The 27,832-nt window shown below is 39.6% G+C and overlaps 1 protein-coding gene across 10 annotated transcripts in view; it reads left to right on the top strand.

Annotated features, from left to right (window-relative positions):
• pdm3 (pou domain motif 3) overlaps positions 1-27,832 on the top strand; it is a 1,342,109-nt gene that overhangs the window by 979,490 nt on the left and 334,787 nt on the right. The gene's annotated exons all lie outside the window — the stretch shown is intronic.

Here is a 27,832-nt window from a genome sequence, read left to right as displayed (position 1 = left end):
ATGGTAACTAACTAACTAACTAACACACACACACACACACACACACACACACACACTCACACACACACACACAGCTATGAATGCACAAATACAAAATTGCGCCTGCACACCTGCCCACGCAAACATTATAGCTACGCAATCATTCATACGGAATTTAAGAATATACAAAGGACTGCCACCAGGCTGGTCTGTGAAATACAGGAGTGGTACTTTATTAATTGACTCAATGTTAAATGTCACGCTTTTGGATTTTTTCGGATGGGATATGTTCAGAACATACAAGATACTCAGGGGAGCTGAACTGGTATACAGAAAATGAGTTCTCTTGATCTGGAACCAAGAGAAAGAGTAAATGCAAATGCTCCTTAGATATGGAAAATTAACTTTTTTGATATGAGCAGAGTAAGCACATGAAAATAAAGATCGAATATAAAAACAAATCAAGTTAATTGTTGGTTAAGAGGCGGAGTTCATCTCCAACAATCTCGTATACACAAATAACCTCGTATATTAGCAAATCTACTTAGACTATAGACTGTTAAAAATAATTCTCGTCTGGTAGCCTCACTGTTGTTCAACCCGCTTTTATATAGACTTAACAGCATCACACTGGCTTTGTGGATCCGATTCCAGAGCAAGTGTCCATCGTATCTGTAAATAACAAGTATTTCACCATAGCAATAATGTAATTTACAGTTAATCTAATAGCGTAACCGTGAGTCTAGTGTGGTGTAGCTTCGTTAACTTTATACAGGTAAGTAAAATGACCTTGCACAAAGTATTTTTGTACATTCTGTTGCTAAGACAGTATAGTCCGGGACATGTATTTGTATGTCCACGGATCGGTTTCCAGAATTCCTTATTCGCTTCAATGGCTAAATCTAATCAAGAACTGCTCGCTCCCACTTGCAAAAAATAGATGCTATCTATCTCACTGAGTGCTACTAGGTCTCTAAGTGCTGTAATAACTGTCACCATCCTCTGTGTGCTACGATAGCACTCTTAGTCTTCAATTACTGTTAAAGTATTCCCTCCTACCACCTTCACCACTGCTACAATAGATCACTTCCACCTCCTTCAGCGCGACTATAGTTCCCTCCTATCTCTTTCAGTGCTACAATAGCTGTCAATCTTCACCATCCCACCTCCCTCACTACTAAAATACCTCCCTCTCATCTCCCTTAGTGATGCAATAGCTCCCTCGCTCCTCTCTGTAATACAATAGCTCCCTCCCACCTACATCAATGATACAATAATACCCTCCCACCTCCATCATTGCTACAATGGAATCCTCCCTCCTTCAAGCCAAAAAATTGCTCCCATGAGAAATTCCTTCCTCTTCTCATCTTTACCCCACTCCAAAACTGCTAGTCGATTCATTTGCATCCCACTTTACCTGCTTCAAAAAGTACTGTTTTAATATATATATAAAAGTATACATATATATAGAAGTATATATATATATATATATATATATATATATATATATATATATATATATATATATATATATATATATATATATATATATATATATATGCAATAAGATCACAGTAAACAGGTGATTTAAGAATATGCAAAACAACCACTCTGAAAGAATAGAGAAATTCCAAGCGCTTTCGTGACTACTCACATTATCAAGGAACTATGAAAGTAAAGCATCCAAGGAAGCTATATAAGGGGTCTGGCCAGCACCTCACTATCAGATCCCACAACGGTTAAATACCTGACGCGCGCCGACCCAACTTGGATAGGTCCTTTGCACAACTCACCCACAAACTATTCTACCCAAGAAAATTTAAAAATTATTTGTCCAGTGTATTATTAAATTCTTCCCAAATTCTATTAATTATAAATGGATCTAATTTATATAAACCAAAGGAAATATTCATATTATTGTCAAAACTGCTTTATATATATATATATATATATATATATATATATATATATATATATATATATATATATATATATATATATATATATATATATATATATAATGTCAGTGACAAACACACAACAATATGTACTAGACATGTATCTCTCATATCTCATGTACTGAATATGCCATCTTCATATCAACAATGTATCTCTTAAACCTTTAGTACCATATTATGTAATAAAATATACCTATTGGTAAAAAATAATGAAAAGATGGGGTGGTAGGGTAAATGGAATATTTAAACGGCTTCGGGAAGAAATCCAATTATTCTTCCTTGAAGCCTTTTTATCCATTTCTCAGAGGCTATGGGTCCCACAATTTACACCAGAGGTGGACTCCAAAAAAAAAAAAATGTGTGTATATGTGTGTATATATATATATATATATATATATATATATATATATATATATATATATATATATATATATATATATATATATATATACTTCTACCACATTTTAGTTCAGTCACTGAAGATAATTCAGTTCTAAAACTGCATTATCGAAGGATACTGTGTAACGTTAGTGACTGCTTTTGTTTGCTAAATAAAAGTATCTCCTTCCTTCACCGTCTCCTACAACATCGTCCCTTACTTTCTCTCTAACAAACGACGGCAGTGACACATCCTCCAACATCAATGGGAACTCCAACATCTCTAATATACACTTCATAACGCCACCTGAGCTCTCCTACTACAGTCACACCATTTATCAGCTAAGTCTCTCCAACACCATCTGCTTCTCCACCATGCTCTCCAGGGCGATTTCTTGCTACGACAACAGCACAGGTACTACCAAAGTATATTATAATACATTATATAGTCTCACTCTCCAACAATGCTTTGTCAGTCGCAGGACTTTACTAGGTCAATGCCAGTCTTCAGCAGGACTACCCGGAGCCTGCAATTGCCATTACCACCTCTCCAGCACCATCATCTCTTCAAAACCATCACCACTCAAAATCCAGCAGCACCACCTCTTCTTCAACACCACAATCTTTCCAACACCATCACCACCCCTCCAGCAGCACCACCAACGCCCTCTAACAATATCCCTTTCAAATCGTGACTATAATTCCATTTCGATTGCCCTCTCTCTCATTCTCTCGCTCGCTCACTTTCACACTCGCTCACTTTCTCTCTCACTTCTTTCTCGCTCACTTTCTTACTTCAGTCCTACTCCTGTCCACCCCCATTCCTCTATTCTCATCTCTGCGCCTCTCCACTTCTTCCCATTTATCCATTCTCTCTCTCCCCTCTCCCATGCCATTTATTTCACCTCCCACTCCTGTATTTTCATTTCTACACTAGTACCCCATTTCTCTCTCTCTCTCTCTCTCTCTCTCTCTCTCTCTCTCTCTCTCTCTCTCTCTCTCTCTCTCTCTCTCTCTCTCTCTCTCTCTCTCTCATCGGTCTTTGTTTTATCCTTTATTGTCATCTCATTTTTTGCCCTCTCCCATCCCCTGTTTCTTGGATTCCATCCCATTCCCATTTCCTCGTTCCCATTTCTCCATTTCCTTACCCTAAATTTATTCCATTTTTGTACACCAACCCCATCCCCCTTTTTTGTCAGCAACCCCATTCCCCATTTTAATCAGCAACCCCATTCCCTTTTGCATCCCAGCCTCTCCGCCATTCATGCACTCACACCCAATGCACCATTTCTGCACACCACGTCACCCTATTTCCTCACCCCGTCGCCCAGTTACCTAGTCTTCCTATTTCTTCACTCGTGCCCCAGTATTTCTTCAACCCCATCCTCCCTTGTTTATTCACACCAAGCCTTTCCAACCCCCCTGTTTCCTCATCCAGTCTCTCCCATTTCCTCAAACCAATAGCCTCTATTTCCTCACCCCCATCCTCCCTAGTTTATTACACTAACTCAACTATTTCCTCATCCCCCCATATTTCCTCACCCCTCTATGTCCTTATCTTATCTCCCACATTTCCTCACACTAACGTCACTATTTTCTCACCCCAATCCCCAGTACTTTCTTACCCACCTATTTCCTCATCCCCCTATTTCCTCACCCCCATTTCTGCGCAACCCTCCCATCACCTCCAACAAGAGCGTAGCCTCTCGGGCTTATGCACGCGAGAATTACACTCCATGTCTGCAGCCCATCTGAATAATGCCGGTCATAACAGCAATATACTTGAGTGATACCTGGGTGGGCAACACAGTGCTTCGTTATGTAGACCATTCCCTTGTGAAGCTAAACTGGCGCACACTAAGCCTATTTGGTAGAGAGAGAAAGAGAGAGAGAGAGAGAGAGAGAGAGTAGAAAGGTAGAGTGAGATAAGTGGGGTGGGGGTAGGGTGAGAGGGGGTAGTGAGAAAGAGTGGGGTTGTATGAGAGAGGGGTATAGTGAGAGATGGGTGAAAAGAGGTAATGAGGTGAAGAGAGACGTATAGAGATGTAGAGGAAGAAATAGAGAGAGAGAGAGAAAGAGAGAGAGAGAGAAAGAGAGAGAAAGAGAGAAAGAGAGAGAGAGAAAGAGAGAGAAAGAGAGAGAGAAAGAGAGAGAGAAAGAGAGAGAGAGAAAGAGAGAGAGAAAAAGAGAGAGAGGAGGGGGGAGGTTGGTAAAAGGTTAGGGGTATGATTAGATACCGTAGAGAATAATACTACAGATGCAGCAAAGCAACTACCGGGGAAGATTCAGTTTTACTCACTGCCATCATATCTTCCTGTTGTTTTGCTCTCATTCCAATGACTGATAAAGAGGCGTGTCTTGTGATAAGAAGTGGAGTGGTTGATGACTGGGTAATATGGGCGTGTCTACGTAATGGTAAGTGTCCTTGTTGTGCTGAGTAATACAGGATGTCAGTTGTGCTTTGTGGTGAATGTGTTTAGGATGTGTTTTTGAGTGCTGGAGATCGTTTGGGCGATATTTTGGGTGACTGGGTTGGGTTTTAGGCTAAGGCAAGTGATATGGTAGTTGTTTGAGTGATGGGTGTATCTGCTGTTTTAAGTAATGGGGAGTGTCGGAAAATTATCTTACTGACGGATGTGTTTCTTGGGGTTAGAGTGATGGGAATGTTTTGCTTATGGTAATGGAAAGCGTTAGGGTGATAGTCGGGTGATGTGGGAAAGTATGACTAATGGGGCAACATGATGGTGTGTTTGGCTGATGGAGTGTTCGAGTCGTTTTCGGTTAATTAGGACTGTGAAACACTGATGTCACCAGTGTATTTTTTTTTTTTTTTGGGGGGGGGGGGGTTGTGGGGACGATGATGTCAACTAACATTTTAACTACAGTGATATTTAGGATCTTGATCCGCAAAAGCACATTACAGACAGCAATTACAAGAATATCCTTTCATTGTGACAACGTTTTTCTCTGTAGAGAGTTCAACACAGAGCGAAAAGCTTACTCTGCACCTGTTCCTTTTCTTTATATTAATATTTCCGAGAAATTCCCAAAATTATCCAAAAATCCACTCTTTAATGGTGTAAAGAATTAGAAAAAAATATGTTATGGCAAGCCTTATTATTTGCGTTATTTGTCAATATCAGTATCATAGTAGTTAATTTATTTATGTTTACGTGTCAGCCAGTAAACTGATAAATTTCGGTTACTATTAATCAGGTTTGCTTCGTTCGCTAGTAGATCATTAGAGCTAGACTGCTGGTCGATAGTTCAGTCGATAACAGACCGGATGGTCTCTGTTGTCCTTGGAAGTAATGCCCCAAAGAGAGAGAGAGAGAGAGAGAGAGAGAGAGAGAGAGAGAGAGAGAGAGAGAGAGAGAGAGAGAGAGAGAGATTGTCTCTACCAACACTGATGATTGTGTAAGTCATAGAAATTTTTTCAAGGTATTTCCATAGTGGATTTCTTGTGAAGGTGCTACTATTAATAAATATATTCATTCGAAAATATTTTCGAAGTGCGAAAATATTTCTGGGTAACTCTTGGAAGGATGTGTAGAAGTATGTCTAAGTATTTATAAATCGGGTAAATTTTCAGATATTTGAAGAATTAATCTGTTAATCTAATGGTATTTGAAAATTGTAAATGAATTTATATTTACATAAAAACTACTTCTAAAACTTCGAAACTTATTAAAAAATGATCTTTTAGTAGTTGAAAACATTCTTGAGAGATAGTTTGAATTAAAAAAAAAAATTGACCCTTGAAAGGAATCCTGTTGTTATTGTGGTGGAGAATCACTGGCTATCTCACATGCTGTGGTGGTGGTGATGGTGGTGGTGATGATGGTGGTGGTGATGATGGTAATGGTTGTTGGTAATTGTATTAAAGGAGAGACTAGTTGTGCCTAATGGGGACGACTGCCTGTTATTTGACACGTTCGACCACTACTGTTCTAAGCTGGATACGTCCCCATGGCTGTGATGGGAATATGGGAAAGATTAGGTGGTGAAGAAAGGTGATTTTTGAAACAAAATTGAGTAGAACAGAAATAGAGATAAGTGGGGTTCAAAAGAAATGAAGTGAAGGATGGCAAGGGGGCATAAAGAAGTGGAGAGAAAGAGGTGGACGGAAAACGAATGAAGGATAATAGATAAATTAGGGAAATTACATAAAATGTTAGTAATAGAAGAAAATAGAAATGGTAGATTGCATGAAATGGAAAGGAATGTAGAGTAGAAGAAGGAAGTGTATTGTTAGAATACTGAACGGAAGCACGGAACAGCGCAATAAAATTAAAGAACACAGAAAAAATGAAGCAGCAAGGCATAGAAAAGAGGAATTATATACCAGCATTCTCCCCGCAAAATTATTTCACCTTGATGAAGCTGCAGTACTCTTAATGCCAATCTAATCCGTCAAACGCGACGTTTCGCACACTTTGGAGAGGAAACTTTAGACGACGTTTCGGTCCGTCCCTGTTAAATTATCGAATTATAATGGTCCTATAGAAACAGAAACATCTAAAGTTTACTCGACAAAATGTGAGATATTACTGAACTGTTCCTGTCACGGTATTCTGACTTTTATTTTTTCAGTGTGTATATTACTGGTATTACAAACAGGCAAATATGTTAATAAGATAAACAAATAACCCGTATATGACTCACGAAATCGTAATGACACGATTGGAAACAAACCATACCACGGGCGGGGATATATATATATATATATATATATATATATATATATATATATATATATATATATATATATATATATATATATATCCCCGTATAATCCTACGGGTTTAGCGCTTCCCTGCGGCCCACCGCCGGGGAGCTGGACGAAGTATTCGAGATGTAGCTCTGAGTCACCTATGTTGTTTTACTTTCTATCGTATTTTTGTGAATGTTTTGTCAATGTATTTTGTCTTTAAATAAAATATACATAAAATATAGGGGTGGTAGGAGAAAATTCTCAAACAGCTTCAGGGAGAACCCTGATTTTTCCCTGAAGCAAGTTTATTCTTTTCTCTGAGGATGAGGGTCCCTAGCACAGTTCTAGAGGTGGTACCTCCATATATATATATATATATATATATATATATATATATATATATATATATATATATATATATATATATATATATTCACAGGGAAGCGCTAAACCCGCAGGATTATACAGCGCATGTAGGGGGGATGGAAGATATTCAGGCTCAATTCAGGGAGCCGGAGCACAGATCCAATTCCCTAGATCAAGAGCCCCTCACCGGCGTCAAGGAACCTCTCTTGAGAGGGAACCTGTATATAGGAAACTGAAACTTATTACGACGCTTTGGTCCGACTTGGATCATTAACTGGTCTAATAGATAATAGTCCAAGTCGGACCGAAACGAAGTTAAAAGTTTCAGTCTCCCATGTACGAGTTACTTGTGTATTGTTCCATAGCATTCTGCCTTTTATATGCTTTATGTTAATAAAACAATATGGGGTTTATGGCATATTACTGACAAGATTTTCGTCAAATAGTAACGTAAAAAAATGCGATGGACGGAATATCTTATCAATAAAATGCCATGAAGATCATGTTGTGTTTTATTGACATATTCTGTTCTTTGATGCTAACGATATGCGTATCTTTGAACATAAAATCTAAGCGTTGATGGGTGCGTATGCTTAGGAATCCACGAAATATTCCTGCATGTTCCAGACCAAGGTCTCTGAGGGTGAAATTCGCGTCTGAGGGAAAACTATCAATTCATTCTTAAAGCTTGGAAACTCCAGAAACTATCAGCATCACTCGCAAAACGGACCGAAATGTAAGCTATAATAATTTAACGATAATTTAGTCAAGTCCCCAACACTAACTTAATAGACTCCCCTAGTATTTATATACTAGAAAACGTAAAAAGGTGGATGACAAAGTTGATCCCATGTATCAAAAATCTTCCCTATGAGGATAGACTGAGGGCCCTTAATCTGCACTCTACAGAAAGGCGTAGAATTAGGGGGGATATGACTGAGGTGTATAAATGGAAAACAGGGATAAATAAAAGGAATGTAAATAGCGTGCTAAAAATGTCTACCCAAGACAGGACTCGAAGAAATGGTTTTAAGTTGGAAAAAATCAGATTCACAGTGGATATAGGAAAACACTGGTTTTTAAGAGTTTTGGATGAGTGGAACAAACTCCCTAGTACCGCCATAGAAGCTAAGACGTTGTGTAGTTTTAAAAATATGTTGAATAAATACATGAGTGGGTGTGGGTGGGTGGGTTTAAGTTTGAACCTGACTAGCTAATAGGTCTGATGCCGTGCTTCTTCCTTAAGTGGATATGACTTGGCCTGACTAGGTGGGTCATTGGTTTAAGCCTGGAGGTGACTTGAACCTGCCTCGCATGGGCCAGTAGGCCTGCTGCAGTGTTCCTTCTTTCTTATGTTCTTATGTAAGATAGTCTCTAGCAGTAGCTAAATTAATAAATTAATAAATTCTCTAGTGCTAACTTAACAGGCAGTCTAGCATTAACGAAATGGACGATCCTGCGATGTTATAAGAGTTACTGGTAGATTTTGAGAGCTAATTTTATGAACTGTTAACGTTAAATTAATGTAATGTCCAACGCTAACACAGTTAGTGATAAATTATTGGGCTGTCCTATGCTAACTTAATTGCCTGTCCAACGATAACTTAGTGTCTTGCGCAAATTTAATGGAATGTCTACCACTAACTTAACGGTCCGTCCAGCAGTGACTTAACTGACTATCCATTGCTCACTTAATGGGTTGTTAGTGCTAACTTAATAGACTATCAACCCCTCAAGGAAGGTACCATGATGTCCGTGGGGACTCTTGATCCAAGGAATTGAACCCTTAATGCCTTTCTTAAGTTCGAATCGTATTGCCTCCCGCTCTTCGTAGGCGCTACATGGAACGTACAGTTTTAGCGCTCCTCTGTGAAAACAACAATAATAGAGTATCAAGGACAATCTTTTGGAGTATCTAGTTCTCGTTTAATGGTTTGTTGAATGCAAACTTATTGGACATAGTACTTAGTAAATGGACCACTAAGGTAAGTTAATTAACAGACGCTTCCTTAGCAGACTGGATATGACTAACTTAAGTGTCCATCGCTAACTTCATGGATCGTGAAGAAAAAACACGGATTACTTAATAAGCTTTTATTGGAACAACTTTTCGTTCTGTGTAGAGTCTTATCTGTCATGCAGAAGCTTCAGGATACACGGATCCATATGCTAATGGTAGGAGAGTTGGATGCAGATGAGAGCCTTGTAAAGATTAGATGAGTAAATTGAATGAATTGTCCAACACTAACTAAACCAAACACCATTACTACCACCACTGCAAAATTCCAACATCCCCCACCCCTACCCCTACCACCACCCCCACTCAATCACCCCGACTTCCACCACGACCCCATCCACCATGAGCAACACCACTTCAAAATCTAACTGTAAATCCAACCACCGTCATTAAATATCACCAAACCACGAGCGTCACCATCAAGCACCACCACCATAACTACACACGAACTCTACCACTGTTCACAATATTAGCAAACTACTGACCTTTTTGCATAAATGTTCAAAGATCCAGAGAAAACATGTTCACGACATGTAAATTACTCAAAGCAGATAGGGACAGCCTCTATTTTCAGCATGAAACGGAACGAGAGGACCCAAGTGGAAAGTAGAAGTTTAAATGAGCCAGAAGGTTACGGAAAAGAATTCCCTTAGCATGAGGGTAATGGATAAATGAGATGAGTCAGGTAAGGACGTATTATTTTAGGTTAACTCAATTACAGGAGTCAAAAGTTGACACGCGAGACAATTCAAAAAGGCTAGGAGTAAGGCACATCAATTAAGGGGCAAAAGGTGTGGACCAAGAGTTAGAACTCAAACCGGGCAGACAAAATTAGGTAAACACAAGCACTCTTGAACGCTACCACAGGCAAGCAATACCACTACCCAAGCACAGCTGAAAAACACCACGAATCACCATCACTGTTAAACACCGTCATCTTCAAACATCCCCACTAAACACCGTCACCACCAAACACCGTCACCACCAAACACCGTCACCACCAAACACCGTCACCACCAAACACCGTCACCACCAAACACCATGTCCATGAAATGCTGTCGCCCCCCACTGACCAAAACTACCAAACAACACTAAACACCATCAGAGCCAAACACACTGTCACCATTATCACTAAGCATCACCACCAACACCATATATCACCAGCAAACACACCACCGCCACACAACATCATAAAAAGACCTCTATCATCCAACACACCAACAACCACTGTTACCACCCCTATGTATACCCTCGGGGCTCCTCGTGTTGAAGAACATTTTATCACCATAACCGAACCTCACTTAAATATGAAGCATAACACTGATGTAAGCCTAAAACTCTAAGCATCAGGTTATAATGGAACGACAAGTCAGTCTCGCGATTAGCGGACGAAGGATCGAGCTTCGATTACTCCTTGCTCTGAAAGACCCCCACGGGATATCCGCTTTATGTAAATGTAATGCAAATTCAAGTTTAATCCCGCTGTAAGACAAAATCCACATGAATGCTAAGGAAAAAGCTGCAGGTGTGTTTTCCTGAATTTTGAGATATAATGGGAACTCATTGTGATATAGTTATTGATTTTTTCGGTTTATTGTTTCTGCTTATTTTTTAGTTGCACTTTTTGTTTTTTATATTGCTTTCGTTTTTTGTTCGTGCTTCTTGTTTTTGTTACGCAAAATGGATGGCAAGAATAGGAAAGGGAAGCACATGGATAGGATATAGCAGTGATAGAAGGAAGACAGGAAGAGAGAGGTAAGACAGGTTCAGTGGCCTGACTTGTGAGTGGCTTTTACGAGTATTTTTATTGTTACATATAAACTAGTGTGAACTTATTAAAAAGTTATAAAAATATACAAACTGCATCACCCCAGGGGGTTTAAGGCTTCCCTATCATAATAATACTAATACTACTACTACTAATAATAATAATAATTATAATAATAATAATAATAAAACGAAAGTATTGCAGTCGGGTATATTCCAAGGAGAAAGTACTGATCTTAGTTTCTTTGGTGATATTTAGGAAATTATTATAATAGAGATGCCCATGTTTTTGGCGATGATAATAAGAGAAAAGGAATAATAGTTTGTGTCTGTTGGCGAAGGCATTTGCTGCAGTATTTTTGTTCTTGTTGTAATTAAGACTGAGTTTCTCAGGCGTTTGTACTCACCTATTTGTACTCACCTATTTGTGGTTGCAGGGGTCGAGTGTGTGTGTCGCTGTGTGTGTGTGTGTGTGTGTGTGTGTGTGTGTGTGTGTGTGTGTGTGTGTGTGTTCGTGTGCATGTGTGTGTTTTGTCTTAGGTGCCTTTGTATGTATGTGCATATTTTACTTGTGTAAATAAATTCCTATATGTGCTCAACTGTAATCACTAAGCCATTTGTGTATATGTGTCATAACAATGCTTGTAGATCAAGAATTTGTTGCGATAAGCGTTTTGCTCAGTGAAGAGCTTTTTATTAAGTCAATAGACTTAATAAAAGCTCCAAGCAGAGCGAGACGTTGCCTCGATAAAAGCTTGCATGATATCTTCTTTACGGTCGACAGTATACCCTTGTATCCTGTGTGTATGCTTGCCGTTTCTATTAAGAGGATAACAGTAATTAAGAGGATAACACTCATGGTGTATCCTCTTAATTACTGTTAATTTTGCTGTATTTTTTTCATTTCAACGTCTTCCAGGATACAACTCACAACAGTCGAATAATCCCTAAGTATCTAGCTAATGCTAGGTAAACAGGGGTACCATTGGCAAGGAGGCTTTCCTTGGTATGGTAACCAGGGCTTTTCCCCTTTGTGTACCAATCGCTTTGACCATCGAGATACAAGAGTTCTATGTGTGTGTGCGTGCATTATGCGTGTGCGTGTATTTTGTGTAAATGCATGCGTTGTGTGTAGATGCGTGCATTTTGTGTATGTGTGCCCGTTTAAGATTAGTACGTACCTGGATACCTGAAGGGTGTTTTCGGGAGTCAACGCCCCAGCGGCCAGGTTCCACTCGAGGCCTCCTGGTGGATCAAAGTCTGATGAACCAGGCTGTTTCTAACTTAGGTGCACATTAACTTCAGTATACCTTAAACGCTGGTAATCTTACTTAGAGAAATGTTTGGAATTATTTTAAGCTGTGTTGTTCCCAATTTGCTTTCTGTCTATGGAAAATGCTGGGAAAGTTGAAATAATGATTTTCATGCTACAATTTCTGAGTGCCTCTTCCAATTGCCTTCACCCTTCAATGCATCCAGACCGATGTATGAACCACATCCCGGGTGCTCAGGAAGAGACTTGAGAAGCTTATCAGGTTCGCTCTTAAACACAGCCAGGGGGTCTGATGGTATTCCCGCTTATGAAAAATGGAGGCTGCTGATGGATTTTTTTGTGCAATTTCTATTGTATTCATGGCAACCCTGCTCTTCGTTTGGGTTATTTTGCGCCGTGTGCAGAGCCTATTGCTTTCTTGCGATCTAAGTGTATTTGTGTACTCACCTAATTGTTGTTGCTGGCTTCGATTCATAGCTCATGGACCCGCCTCTTCAGTGGTTCCTACTTGGTCCACTCTCTCCCTGCTCCATGAACTTTAACATACCTCTTCTTAAAACTGCGTATGGATCCTACCTTCACCACATCACTCTCCAGACTGTTCCACTTTCTAACAATTCTATGACTAAAGAAGTACTTCCTAACATTCCTGTGACTCATCTGAGTTTTCTTCCAGTTGTGACCTTTTGTTGCGGTGTCACATCTCCGAAACATTCTGTCCCTATCCACCCTGTCAATTCCTTTCAGTACTTTATATGTCGTTATCACTCCACACCTATCCCTTCTGTCCTCCAGCGTTGTCAGATTGAGTTCCTTTAACCTCTTCTTGTAGGACAAATACCTCAGCTCTGGGACTAGATTTGTTGCAAACCTTTGCACTTTCCATAATTTCTTGACTTTTTAACCAGGTGTGGGTTCCATACTGGTGCTGCATACTCCAATACCGGCCTGACGTACACTGTATACAGTGTCGTGAATGACGCCTTACTTAGATGTCGAAACGCTACTCTCAGGTTTGCCAGGCGCCCGCATGCTGCAGCAGTTATTTGGCTGTGCTCCTCGTGCGCGCGCGCGCGCGCGCGGGTGTGTGTGTGTGTGTGTGTGTGTGTGTGTGTGTGTGTGTGTGTGTGTGTGTGTGTGTGTGTGTGTGTGTGTGTGTGTGTGTTTGTGTGTGTGTGGTGTTTGTGTGTGTGTGTGTGTGTGTGTGTGTGAATACTCACCTAATTGTACTCACCTGATTGTGGTTGCAGGGGTCGAGACACAGCTCCTGGCCCCGCCTCTTCACTGATCGCTACTAGGTCCTCTCTCTCTCTGCTTCCAGAGCTTTGTCACACCTCGTCTTAAAGCTATGTATGGTTTCTGTCTCCACTACATCACTGTGTGTGTGTGTGTGTGTGTGTGTGTATGGAATTGCATATTGTGTATCTGAGTGTGCTTTATATATTTGCACCTTCGTTCTATGTAAGTGATTTCGTTACATAAAGGTTTAGGAGAGTGCGCACGTGTTTTAAGTGCATGCGTTCTGCAGACGTGCTTGCTTTTATGTGCGTGCGATCTCTGAACGTACTTGCGTTACGCATACACGTGTGGACTTGTTGGGCGAGCGTACTGTTGTATAGCGCAGGCCAGCATATTACCCTTTGATACACTATTTCCCCTGGCATTCACAGAATTATATCAGACGCAGGAGTTTTTACCCCCTCAAATCTATCCCCGACTGATAAGATTTACCGCGCTGTAAATGTCGAAATTATTGAATCATCGGTTCTTGCAACAATCTGGTACATCTGCAATTAGTTGCAAAAATTACACGCTAACACGTATGTTTGTTTTCATATAATTGTGTATATCAAATTTGCATATTGAGAACGAGTAAGGTAAAGCATTAAACAGGAATCCGCTTTCATAAACCTTTTCTTATTTAGTTTGAGGTTCGTGTTATTGTTGATGTTACCAGTGTTGTTATTGTCCACATTACTGATTATTATTATTATTATTATTATTATTATTATTATTATTATTATTATTATTATACAGTTACTTTTGTTGTAATAATATGGTTTTAACGTTACAATAAGTTTCGCTATCAGTAGCACTAATTAGAAATAGTAATGTTAGCAGTATGTACAAGTAGAAAATATACTTGTACAATAGCAGTAGAAAAAGTGTGATGAATGGTTTGAAAAACCGACAAGTTGAAGATTGAGACACTTATGCAACTTATGGGAAGCTTTATTCAGGAAACGTTTCGCCACACAGTGGCTTCATCAGTCCTATACAAAGTAGAAAGATTCCCATAAGTTGGATAAGTGTCTCAATCTTCAAGTAGAAAAAATGGCAGTAGAAGCAAAGGTAATTGCAGCAGCAATAGTCATTGTCTTAGTAATTCAGATGTGCATTGGTAGTAGTCGCATTACGTGTTGTAGTAGTAATATAGTTGTAATAGTGTAAATAACAGAAGCAGTTGTATTTGCAGTAGTAGCATTAGTTGTAGTAACAGCAGTATCAAATAGTAGCAACAGCAGCAGTAGTATTGTATAAAAATCTGTAGTATTATCAGTACCAGTAGTAGTAGTAGTAGTAGTAGTAGTAGTAGTAGTAGTAGCAGGGGTTGTACGTTTCATTCACCTTATTTTCATCATTTTCACTGCTATCATAATCAATAAAACTAGTGTCAGCAGTTGTTATTACCACTATCATGAATTCCATTATCATTACCTTCCCGGTAGTTTTCTAATGTTTTTTTCTCCATCCTGATAGTTCTACACAATGAAAATAAATGATAGGGAAAAAAAACACTTTTTTTAAATACATAGAACCGGTTTCATGAAACCTAGGTTCTCTTCAACCGAAGAGAACATGTGAAATGGCGCCACGATACATTTTATTATCAATAACGGTGTGAAATGGCGCCACGATACATTTTTTTTTATCAATAACGGTGTGAAATGGCGCCACGATACATTTTTTTATCAATAACGGTGTGAAATGGCGCCACGATACATTTTTTTTATCAATAACGGTGTGAAATGGCGCCACGATACATTTTTTTATCAATAACGGTGTGAAATGGCGCCACGATACATTTTTTTATCAATAACGGTGTGAAATGGCGCCACGATACATTTTTTTTATCAATAACGGTGTGAAATGGCGCCACGATACATTTTTTTATCAATAACGGTGTGAAATGGCGCCACGATACATTTTTTTATCAATAACGGTGTGAAATGGCGCCACGATACATTTTTTTTATCAATAACGGTGTGAAATGGCGCCACGATACATTTTTTTTATCAATAACGGTGTGAAATGGCGCCACGATACATTTTTTTATCAATAACGGTGTGAAATGGCGCCACGATACATTTTTTTTATCATTAACGGTGATTGTGTATTATATCCTTCATGTTATTACCCGTTGCCGACCTTTTGTATAGCGATGTACAACACCTGGGTATCTATATTGATGAGACGTTTCCCCCTCCGCAACAGTTTTATTAAATGTGTATTAGACTTAAAATGGAAAAATAAACACAGAAGCAGTATAATGTGATCCTTTATTGACTACGTTTCGCCCACACAGTGGGCTTTATCAAGTCACAAACAGATCTGCTTGTGACTTGATAAAGCCCACTGTGTGGGCGAAACGTTGTCAATAAAGGATCATATTATACTGCTTCTGTTTTTTTTAGAGTGTCTGTATTTTAAACCATTTATTTCCATTAGAAGAAAAATGCTTGCTACATGGGCGAAACATCGCATGAAGAGAGATACCCATATATTGCACACATTTCTTGCTCACCAGGTTATACCCACAAACTATCGATAATGACTCTCGACTTCGTCTCGTCACATGCACACAGAATCCTCCTCACAAAACGCTTGAAGTGGCCACAACGTGATTAGGAATGAGTATAGTCATTATTATAATTAACTCCCGCAGAGCGAGGTAGGGACAAGAGACCATTGCAAGATAAGAAATTAGCAACAGTCATCCCTTCGGCTCCAGCCCTTGCACTGTACGTGATAATTGGGTTGTTTTGTAATAATTGGCCTGTTTGTTACTCCCACTTTGAAGTTCCTTACTGCGACCACCCGCCAGGCTAACTAGGTAAACCCGCCTGGATACGGAACACTAATATGGGGTTGTGTAGTAGACAACACCAGTGAAAACAAGCCGAGGGAAGCAGCATTTTGATCAGTTGTTATTACCGACCTAGACTGCGCTGCGTGATGTAATAAATGCTGCATATCCACCTATGGTTGTGCTGCCCAGAGAGAAGTAAGGAGATGCAAGAGATGTAAAAGTGAGAGAGAGAGAGAGAGACAGACAGACAGACAAAGACAGACAGGCACAGAGACAAAGACAAAAAGAGACACAGACACACACAAAGACTTCATCTCGGCAAACAAAAATATATTAATATTAGCTGCCGCGAAAGAAAAAAAAGCACACCAAACGCCCATTTTTTTAATTACTGCCTAGAATCTGGGGTTGTTGAAACCATTGTTTTGACTCGGGCAGTCTGTTAAGTGTGTTATTCATGCCACCAACCTGGTGTCCGCCCTCAACCACTACCACAATACCATAAAAGTCGGTGGGTGTAGGAGACGGCTGAGTGATTATGCAGGAGAAGGCGGAGGAGGGAGTAAGGACAGGAGAGGGAGCTGTTTTGGTAGCAGATATTTGAATGTTTAAAGAATGGAAATGATTTTGCTTTGCATGCCGCTCTGGAGATTAGCCGCGGGGGTATATCGCCGCCACCACAGGAATATTTATAAGGTGCTGTCGGGCTTTTGTTCAGAATCCGCAGTCTTCAACATTGTGAGGTGTGATGGTGGGTGGGGGCCGGAGAAGAGGGAGGGGGCGAGAAGACTGGGGAGGGGGGAGTTAGTACAGGGAGAGGGCGGGAGGAAAGGGAAAGGGAGTACAGGAGGGGGGGCTGGATAACAGGAAGAGGGTGAGAGAACAGGGAGGGGGCATTTGCACAGAGAGTTGGTCGTATCACTGGAGGGAGGAGAACAACACTGGAGAGGGGAAGGGGATCCTAGAGGGAAGGGGAGTGATGGGAGGGAGGAAGCCCGAGCATAAGATTTAAGAGGAAGAGGACGTGGATGCAGGGAATGGTTAGAATGACATTTAAGCTGCTATGTATGTTTAACCTGTTATACTTTCATTCATGGAAAAGAATAAGTATACGCCTACACACACACCTACACCTACATACGCACACACATACACACACAGACACACACAGACACACACACATATATACAATAGGCCTAGTGTCTAGTCGACATGTGCCTAGGACAAAATGGTAACTAACAGACACACACAGGCACACACACACACACACACACACACACACACACACACACACACACACACACACACACACACACACACACACACACACACACACACACACACAAATACAAAGGGAGAAGAAAGGATTAGGAGAGGTAGACGAGACGAGAGAGGAGAGGGCAGGTAGGAATTGGTGAAATTCTTGAGTGGCTAGGTTCTTAAATGACTAGATTCTTGGACAACTAGGTTCTTGAATGGCAAAGTTGTTCATGGATGGCGAGGCTTTTGGATGGATATTTTCTTCTTGAATCATTAGGTTCTTCATGAATCGCGAGGTGCCTGGGGAAGGATATGGTGAGTCACGGGACAATGAGTGTCAGGTAAGTTACTGTATAGGGAAAGGTAACGGAATAAAAAGGTGTGAATTAAATACGTTGATAAGGGATATATGAAGCCTTTTTATCCACTTCTCCGAGGCTATGGGTCCTACAATTTGCACCAGAGGTGGACCCCTTTATATATATATATATATATATATATATATATATATATATATATATATATATATATATATATATATATATATATATATATATATATAAAGTTGCAGCGAGGAGAAGGCTGGAGGCAGTGGAGATGTCATGTCTGAGGGCAATGTGTGGTGTGAATATAATGCAGAGAATTCGTAGTTTGGAAGTTAGGAGGAGGTGCGGGATTACCAAAACTGTTGTCCAGAGGGCTGAGGAAGGGTTGTTGAGGTGGTTCGGACATGTAGAGAGAATGGAGCGAAACAGAATGACTTCAAGAGTGTATCAGTCTGTTGTGGAAGGAAGGCGGGGTAGGGGTCGGCCTAGGAAGGGTTGGAGGGAGGGGGTAAAGGAGGTTTTGTGTGCGAGGGGTTTGGACTTCCAGCAGGCATGCGTGAGCGTGTTTGATAGGAGTGAATGGAGACAAATGGTTTTTAATACTTGACGTGCTGTTGGAGTGTGAGCAAAGTAACATTTATGAAGGGATTCAGGGAAACCGGCAGGCCGGACTTGAGTCCTGGAGATGGGAAGTACAGTGCCTGCACTCTGAAGGAGGGGTGTTAATGTTGCAGTTTAAAAACTGTAGTGTAAAGCACCCTTCTGGCAAGACAGTGATGGAGTGAATGATGGTGAAAGTTTTTCTTTTTCGGGCCACCCTGCCTTGGTGGGAATCGGCCGGTGTGATAATAAAAAAATAAAAATATACATATATTATATATATATATATATACATATATTATATATATATATATATACATATATTATATATATATATATATACATACAGAGAGAGAGAGAGAGATAAACAGGCGATACTCCTACGTAAATGTGTTTGATGGCTTGATATATGTGAGTCATTTAGCTTTTCCTGATGTCATTCGCAATAATAACAAGTAATTATCATATCTTTGAATCGTCCTATAATCCAGACTAGCGATTCTTACTTAACTGATCTTCGAATCGTAAAAATTACTAAAATTTTCAGCTAAGATTTACGAATATAAAATTAGTTACTAGGGAGGATATAGAGAAGATATTAATAAATATGTGCCACACAGTTCTATTAGAGGCCTCTGGTTATGGAAACAATAAGACTCAGAATTAATACAGGGAACAGTATAGGTGAACTGTTGATGCATGTTATTGCTTTCATCTCCCACTATGTCCTTGGCTAACAGCTAAGCTCCAGCGTTGTCGTTAATTATGGAATCCTCTGCAGTTAAGTGTCATTTACCTCACATGGGTGTTCAAATCACTCTTAGGACGGAGTTTTTGAATCAGGAACCTTTGAGCCAAAGTCCATAGACATGTAGGCTCATTAATAACTTCACTTTCATAAAATCCATTTTAGCTGAAAAAAAATATTATCCTTATTTCGAGTTGTTACTATTTAGGGGTTTATTTCAGTCCCTTGAACGCTTTTTCGGACGAACGTGTTTACTTAATACACTGTATCTATATTTATTCTTTATTTATGGATATATTTACTGAAAAAATCGCATATATATGTGTGTGTCACAAACGTGCCCACCAAGATGAAATTTCAATATTAAATTTATATATTTCTATATCGGCTCATTTCTGCCACTGGCCAGCGTTCAGCAGACTTTAGAGGATAAACATATTTGTTACAAAAGAAGCGTATGAAAACATTTAGATGAGAACCAGGAACTCACATGCAGATAGAAACAGGAAAGTGAGGTTTACTACAAACTTTGTTTCCGTTTTCTTTCTTCACGTGGTCTCCTGCCTCTCGTGTATATAGTATTTATTTAACCATCAATTTATCTACTCCACAGTTGAGTTAGTCGAGCAAAGACCCATGGACAGAGTTAGATTTTTACTTAATTACGCTTCGCTGTCGATAGAGATTTGTACTTTGTACTTTATAGAGCCCTGCCACGAGCGAAACGTGAATCCATAAAAAAAGCGGCTTGCTCGGCCATTTGACGGAATAAGTGTAAAAGATTTCAGGTGGAAACTGGATTACTACCTCCACCAGATGCCAAATCATCCAAGCTGTGAAGGGTGTGTGTAATAACCGACCACTAATAGCAACAGCCTTGTTGAACGAGCAAACAGAAAAGACTTGGCCCTAGACTAGACAGCGATGGAAACAAAATCATCGACACAGGTCACAGGTAGGTGACAGGTTGTTGACACTGTGTCCACGTGTCTACAATTCACTGTCACCTGTCCAAGTTGCATAAGTTAGTCGAGATTAATCGAAACGATCACTTTTAATTAGACATACCCCTTCCCCCCAACGCCAAACACAAACACAGTAATTACCTCTTTATAATGACCCGCCGCGCAGATAAATCCCTGAAACAGGTTATAAACAAGACTAAGTTTATTACCACGCTAAGTACCCCGCCAGTAATAATTCCCAAAATAAGGACTAATTATACGAGCTTTGCAAAATCATTAAAAGTCTGCTTAATAATTAGTTCTTCTGTTATTTTAAGTACGTCTTAAAAAGTAATTTCCTTTGGATGGTTAGGAAGGGTATAATTGTATTCTTAATTTAATATACGTTGTGTAATGTTTTAACGAAATCGTAATAAATTATATATATATATATATATATATATATATATATATATATATATATATATATATATATATATATATATATATATATGTATGTATGTCGTACGGAATATGTAAAACCGGTCAATTAGCAAGAACTCATTTAAAATTAAGTCCTTTCTAAAATTTTCTCTTATACGTTTAAAGATATATTTTTTTTCATTAATGATAATGTAAAAATTTAAAATTTTGCACTAAAAGAATCTTAGAAAACTTACCTAACCTTATTATAACAAGAGTAATTTATTTTAGCCTAACCCAACTAAATATATTTTAGATTTGTTTACAATAATTTAATACTAAACAAACACAGTGAAATATATATTTTTCGTTAGTTTCAGAATGATTTTGGCGAAATTATTGCTTACACAAATTTTCGCTTGTCCTATATGGCAAGATGAGCGTTGCTATTTAAGCCAAGATCGCAAGTTCTGCCTGTTCGGCACGACATATATATATATATATATATATATATATATATATATATATATATATATATATATATATATATATATATATATATATATTATGCAAGAACAACCACTTTGAAAGAATAGAGAAATTCCAAGCGCTTTCGTGACTACTCACATTATCAAGGAACTATGAAAGTAAAGCATCCAAGGAAGGTACATGAGGGGTCTGGCCAACACCTCACTATCAGATCCCACAACGGTTAAACACCTGACTCGCGCCGGCCCAACTGGACAGGTCTTTTGCACAACCCACCAACAAACTATTCTACCCAAGAAAATTTTAAAAATTATTATTTGTCCAGTGTATTATTAAATTCTCAAATTTTATTAATTATAAATGGATCTAATTTATATAAACCAAAGGAAATATTCATATTATTGTCAAAACTGCTTTTTATGAAACAAGATTCAATTATATTCCTGTCGACCATGGACTTGCTTGACACTACTTTCTCAACTTTTTGAAAATCAATTGGATGGTTAAAATCTCTTACATGAATAAATAGAGCATTGGAATCTTGTCCAGTTCTAATGCTATATTTATGTTGTTTTAATCTTAGTTCGAGATTTTTACCAGTTTGACCGTAATAAACTTTATCGCAAATTTTACAAGGAATCTTATAGACACATCCATCAGCATTTTCGGGGAAATTCTTTATCAAAAGTTTTTTTACTGTATCAAGATTTTTTAATACAACTTTAATATTAAAAGTCTTAAGAAGAGAAGGCATATCAACCAAGTTTTCATGGTAAGGGAGAACCAACATATTTTTAGTTGAATAAGGCTGGTTGTCCCTTTTTGGATTGTAAAAAGTATTTCTAGCAACTTTAAAAGATTTATCAATTAAATTTCTTGGGTATTTTAAATCATTACCTATTTCATAAATTTTGGATATTTCCTCATCTATGAACTCAGGACTAAAAATTCGTAAAGCTCTCAAAAACATTGATGGGCCGGCGCGCGTCAGGTGTTTAACCGTTGTGGGATCTGATAGTGAGGTGTTGGCCAGACCCCTTATATACCTTCCTTGGATGCTTTACTTTCATAGTTCCTTGATAATGTGAGTAGTCACGAAAGCGCTTGGAATTTCTCTATTCTTTCAGAGTGGTTGTTTTGCATATTCTGAAATCACCTGTTTACTGTGATCTTATTGCCTATATATATATTATATGCTTGTCATGTCATGCCGAATACATAAATTTTGCAATTTTTGCTTAAATAGCAACGCTCTTCTTGCTGAATACCGCAAGCGAAAATTTGTGTATGCAATAATTTTGCAAAAGTAATTCTGAACTTAACGAAAAAGAATATATTTCATTGTGTTTCTTTATCATTATAAATTATTATAAACTTAAAGCATATTTAGTTGTATTAGGCTAAATTAAATTGCTTTGGTTATAATAAGGTTAGGTTTTCTAAAGGTTCTTTGGGTACAAAATTAATAATTTTTACATTAACATAGATGAAAAAAAAATATATTTTTAAATGTATAACAGAAAATTTTAGAAGAGACTTAATTTTGAATGAGACCTTTCTAATTGACCAATTTTACCTATTCGGTATGATATACAATTGCAAACGGGTGATTTTATCAATGCAAAACAAATCAAAAGTGGGGGCGGTGGAAAACACCAGCATTAAGCTTTTCGCACTTCCCTGCTTCGTCAGGAGCAATACAATATTGGAACTGGGAGGTTGAGGGGAAAACATTCTCTCAGAAGTAGGAAATGCACCCGTAACCTCCTCGCACACACTGATGCACCATTGTGCAGTGAGGAAATCCTACATGTAGACAGAAGCACAGTGTTAAAGAAAGACCATATGTCAATCTCCGTCTGACATCTTCAGCAGTCAATGTTGAAAATATCGGAGAGAAATCGAGATATACAGCCTCTTTGAAGTGATTATGTCTGTCGCCTTGTTTAGTTTTTTTTTTTTTTAAACCTTGAACTGAAATAGTGGGCCTAAAATTTTCAAAACCATTCTTTTGAGTTTTGTTTAATTCAACATTATTGGATTATTTTTTATTAATCAAGATTTTCGTTACAAGACTGAATAAAATCATTTCTTCTAAGCAGGTTTCGTTCACTTTGTCTGGGTATCGTCTTTGTTGCTGAGTGTTAGTCAACCTCCCGTTCAACAGTATCCCCCCATAGATATGTTTCAACGAAACTGTTCACTGTATTTTAGAATATTATTCACTTTTACTTACAGAGACCACGACTTTCTCAGACAAAACCTAGAAAGCTCTAACTATAACGCCTACAGATTAATGAACCTTTTCATCGACGCAGAACATTGCTTACTTGATTGAAAGTAATTTTAATTACCTCTTCCGCATAATATTCTTCAGTTGTTTTCGTTATATCGTTGGTGTTCATAAAATTGCTTTAATGTTAACTAAAGTTTCTGATAAGCATTTCCCTGCCCTTAACCGATTTAAATTGATTTACCATTAAAGTTGTAATAATGTTGGTAGACTTACCGACAATGTTAGGTAAAAGGACACGAGTGCAACTAATGCGATATTTTTTTTTTTTTGTGGCGACGTTTCACTCTTTTGGAGCTTTGTCAAACCGTAATAATTAAAGTCATCTTAGTTGTCTTGTTGTCTTACATTCTTTAAGACTCGTAATTTGTATCCATGCAATTTATGTTTATTAAAAACAGAACCGGTCCCATGACTGACCTCTGTGGTACACCACTTACCACTGGCTGTTTTGATTCTTTTTAAATGAAGATTACTGTGGTTTTCATCCATGTAACTAGTTTTCAACCAAACACAGTACAGCCTCTCTAAACATTGTGTGTCTGATTTGGAAAGATGTCTTTGACGAGGAAGTTTAAAAAAATCTTCTGAAAATCTAAATATATCACATCGACCATTTTACTTTCATCGTGAATATTAAATTAATTAAAAAACGAAATGATTGTTAAGAAAAAACGATTTCTACCAAATTTCTACTACGAACTAACAACAGTCGATAATTTGCTTTACGGTTTTGGCGATAAATTGCTCATGTTTTCGTTTATTAAAAAAAAAGTTTATTGTTCTACATAACAAAATCAAAATGTATTCTGATACATTATACCGATTATCATTTTGCTTTTGTTTACGTTCCCGAGCTTTTTTGATGTGAGGCAACTTTTTAGTTCATTGTTCCATCGTTGTTGCATGCAATTGCTTCTCTGTTTCATTATGCCTCATGCAAACTTTTCGATAATTCAAATATGCTAATAAACTTTCTACCAAATTTTGTCTAAATGGTGTTTGTTTATGCTTTCATTCTAAGATATAAACATTCTATTTATTTTAGCATGAACACTACCCTTTTTCAAATACATGTATAATTTATTATTTTTTGTCACTTATGTTTACAATAGAAAATATAAAGATGATTCCATAAGAAGAATATTTCACCAATTAGTAAACATGATGAACCAAATTTTAAAAAATTGCATTTCAAGTCTGCTTAAGGTAGATGAGTTAGAATATTTTAGGATAGTGAGGTGCAGGTAAGCTCTGTTAGGAAGGAGCAGTAGGGATAGCGTGATTAAAGAACAGTAAGAGTAGAGCAGTTATAACATTATAGAGATAGATGCAGTTATAGCACTGTAGAAAAAATGGGTCCATTTCCAGTACTATAAGAGAAGTAGGTGGAGTTAATAGCAGTATGAGGAAGTTGGGTGCAATTAATAGCACTATAAGGGAGGTGGAGATGCATTTAACAGCACTATAGGGGAGGAGGGTGCAGTTACTAGCACTATAGGGGAGGTGGGGTGCAGTTATAACACTGTAGGGGTGATAGGTACAGTAAAAATACTATAGGGGAGGTAGGTGCAGTTATAACACTATAGGGGAGGTGGGTGCAGTTATGGCACAATTGGTGAGGCTTTTGCCAGCAGTGAGTGTGATGGGAGAGAGGGAGGGAGGGTCGCTCCCTGTATGCAAAAATCTACTCTGACATGCGAAAATATTAAAACTATTGGCGAGTTTAAATATTCAAAAACGCATGCACACATGAACACACACATACACACACACACACACACACACACACACACACACACACACACACACACACAAACACACACACACACACACACACACACACACACCTACCATTATTCTCCCTTATAACTGCTCCCTCCCCGCCTCTGTACAGATAAATAAGGTAATATTATCTGCCTCTCTCCCTTCCTTCATTCTTCCCTTCCTGCATCCTCCCCTCCATGGCTCCTCGTTCTCTCTGCTTCCCTCACTTATCTTTCTCATTGCCTCCATCCCTATAGTTTTTTCACTCTGCCTCCCTTACTATCTTTTTTTCCTTCCCCGTCTCTTTTTATTCCGCTGTCTCCTCGCTTTATATTTTTTTCTCTCTCTCACCTCTCTCTTTTTTCCCTGTTGTAGTTTTATTTCCTATTTGTTTCCATCTTCTTCCCCTTAATTATTTTTTTTCTGTTTCATTATCGATCGTTTCTTATTTCCATGTCTACCGCTCTCTCTCTCTCTCTCTCTGTTCTTTTCTCCGTCTCACTTTTTGAGTTCTTTCTTGCATATTCTCCTTTTGTATCTTTAATTTCTTTGTCTTTAATTTCTTTTTACTTTTTTCTTTTCCTTTATTTGTTTCTTTATTCATTCTCTCCTCTTGTTGTGTCTCTTTAATGTCTTTTATTATTGTATTTGTTTTTTATACCCCTATTGGGAAGTTGCTTTGATGCTGATAAGTTTCTCTTGATCCAAGGAGTTGGAGCTATCCTCATCTTTCATGAGTCAGACCTGATATACTTCCATACTTCCAATCCTCAGGAGCTGTCTGACCCTCACAGGTTTAGCGTTTCTCTTTGTACGATATAATAATTTCCTTATTTTTTCTGTCCTATTTCTTCCAATTCTCTTTCTCTCTGTATCATCTTCTATCCACTCCTTTTATCTTCTCCCTTCACTTCCTCTACTTCCTCCATCCACTCCCCCCTCTACGAATTCCCTCTATTCAATCCTCTTCCTTCAAATTCTCTCTTCTTCCTTCCACTCCCTCAGTACATCATCTTCTTCGTTCCAAACACTCATATCCTCTCTCTCTTCTATATCTTCCTACTTCTTCAACTAATTTCCTTCACTTAGTACGATTCACTCCCTCCACAGTCCTCCCCTCCACCCCCTTCCTCCACACTCCTTCCCTCCACTCCCTCCTCAGTAATCTCCTCCACTCCCTCCACACTCCTATCCTCCACTCCCTCCTCAGTCCTCTCCTCCACTCCCTCCTCAGTCCTCTCCTCCACTCCCTCCTCTGTCCTCTCCTCCATTTCCTCCACAATCTTTCTCCCCACAGCCCTACCCTCCACTCCATCCAGAGTCCTCCCCTCCACTCCCTCCACAATCTTCTCCACTCCCTTCACAGTTTTCCCCTCCACTCCCTCCACCATCCACACCTCAACTCTCTCTTCAACCCTCCCCTCCACTCCCTCCACAGTCCTACCCTTCACTCCCTCCACGGTACTCTCCTCCACAGACCTCCCCTCCACTCCCTCCACGGTACTCTCCTCCACAGACCTCCCCTCCACTCCCTCCACGGTACTCTCCTCCACAGACCTCCCCTCCACTCCCTCCACAGATCTCCCTCCACTCCCTCCACAGATCTCCCCTCCACTCCCTCCACAGACCTCCCCTCCACTCCCTCCACAGACCTCCCCACCACTCCCTCCACAGACCTCCCCTCCACTCCCTCCACAGACCCCCCTCCACTCCCTCCACAGAGCTCCCCTCCGCTCCCTCCACAGACCTCCCTCCACCCCCTCCACAGACCTCCCCTCCACTCCCTCCACAGACCTCCCCTCCACTCCCTCCACAGACCTCCCTTCCACTCCCTCCACACACCTCCCTCCACACACCTCCCTCCACTCCCTCCACAGACCTCCTCTCCACTCCCTCCACAGACCTCCCCTCCACTCCCTCCACAGACCTCCCTCCACTCCCTCCACAGACCTCCCCTCCACTCCCTCCACAGACCTCCCCTCCACTCCCTCCACAGACCTCCCCTCCACTCCCTCCACAGACCTCCTCTCCACTCCCTCCACAGACCTCCCCTCCACTCCCTCCACAGACCTCCCTCCACTCCCTCCACAGACCTCCCCTCCACTCCCTCCACAGACCTCCCCTCCACTCCCTCCACAGACCTCCCCTCCACTCCCTCCACAGACCTCCCCTCCACTCCCTCCACAGACCTCCTCTCCACTCCCTCCACAGACCCCCTCCACTCCCTCCACAGACCTCTCCTCCGCTCCCTCCACAGACCTCCCTCCACCCCCTCCACAGTCCTCCCCTCCACTCCCTCCACAGACCTCCCCTCCACTCCCTCCACAGACCTCCCTTCCACTCCCTCCACACACCTCCCTCCATTCCCTCCACAGACCTCCCCTCCACTCCCTCCACAGACCTCCCTCCACTCCCTCCACAGACCTCCCCTCCACTCCCT

This window comes from Cherax quadricarinatus, chromosome 34 (genome assembly GCF_038502225.1).
Source record: "Cherax quadricarinatus isolate ZL_2023a chromosome 34, ASM3850222v1, whole genome shotgun sequence".
Classification (NCBI taxonomy): domain Eukaryota; kingdom Metazoa; phylum Arthropoda; class Malacostraca; order Decapoda; family Parastacidae; genus Cherax; species Cherax quadricarinatus.
This window is presented reverse-complemented; position numbering and strand designations above follow the sequence as displayed.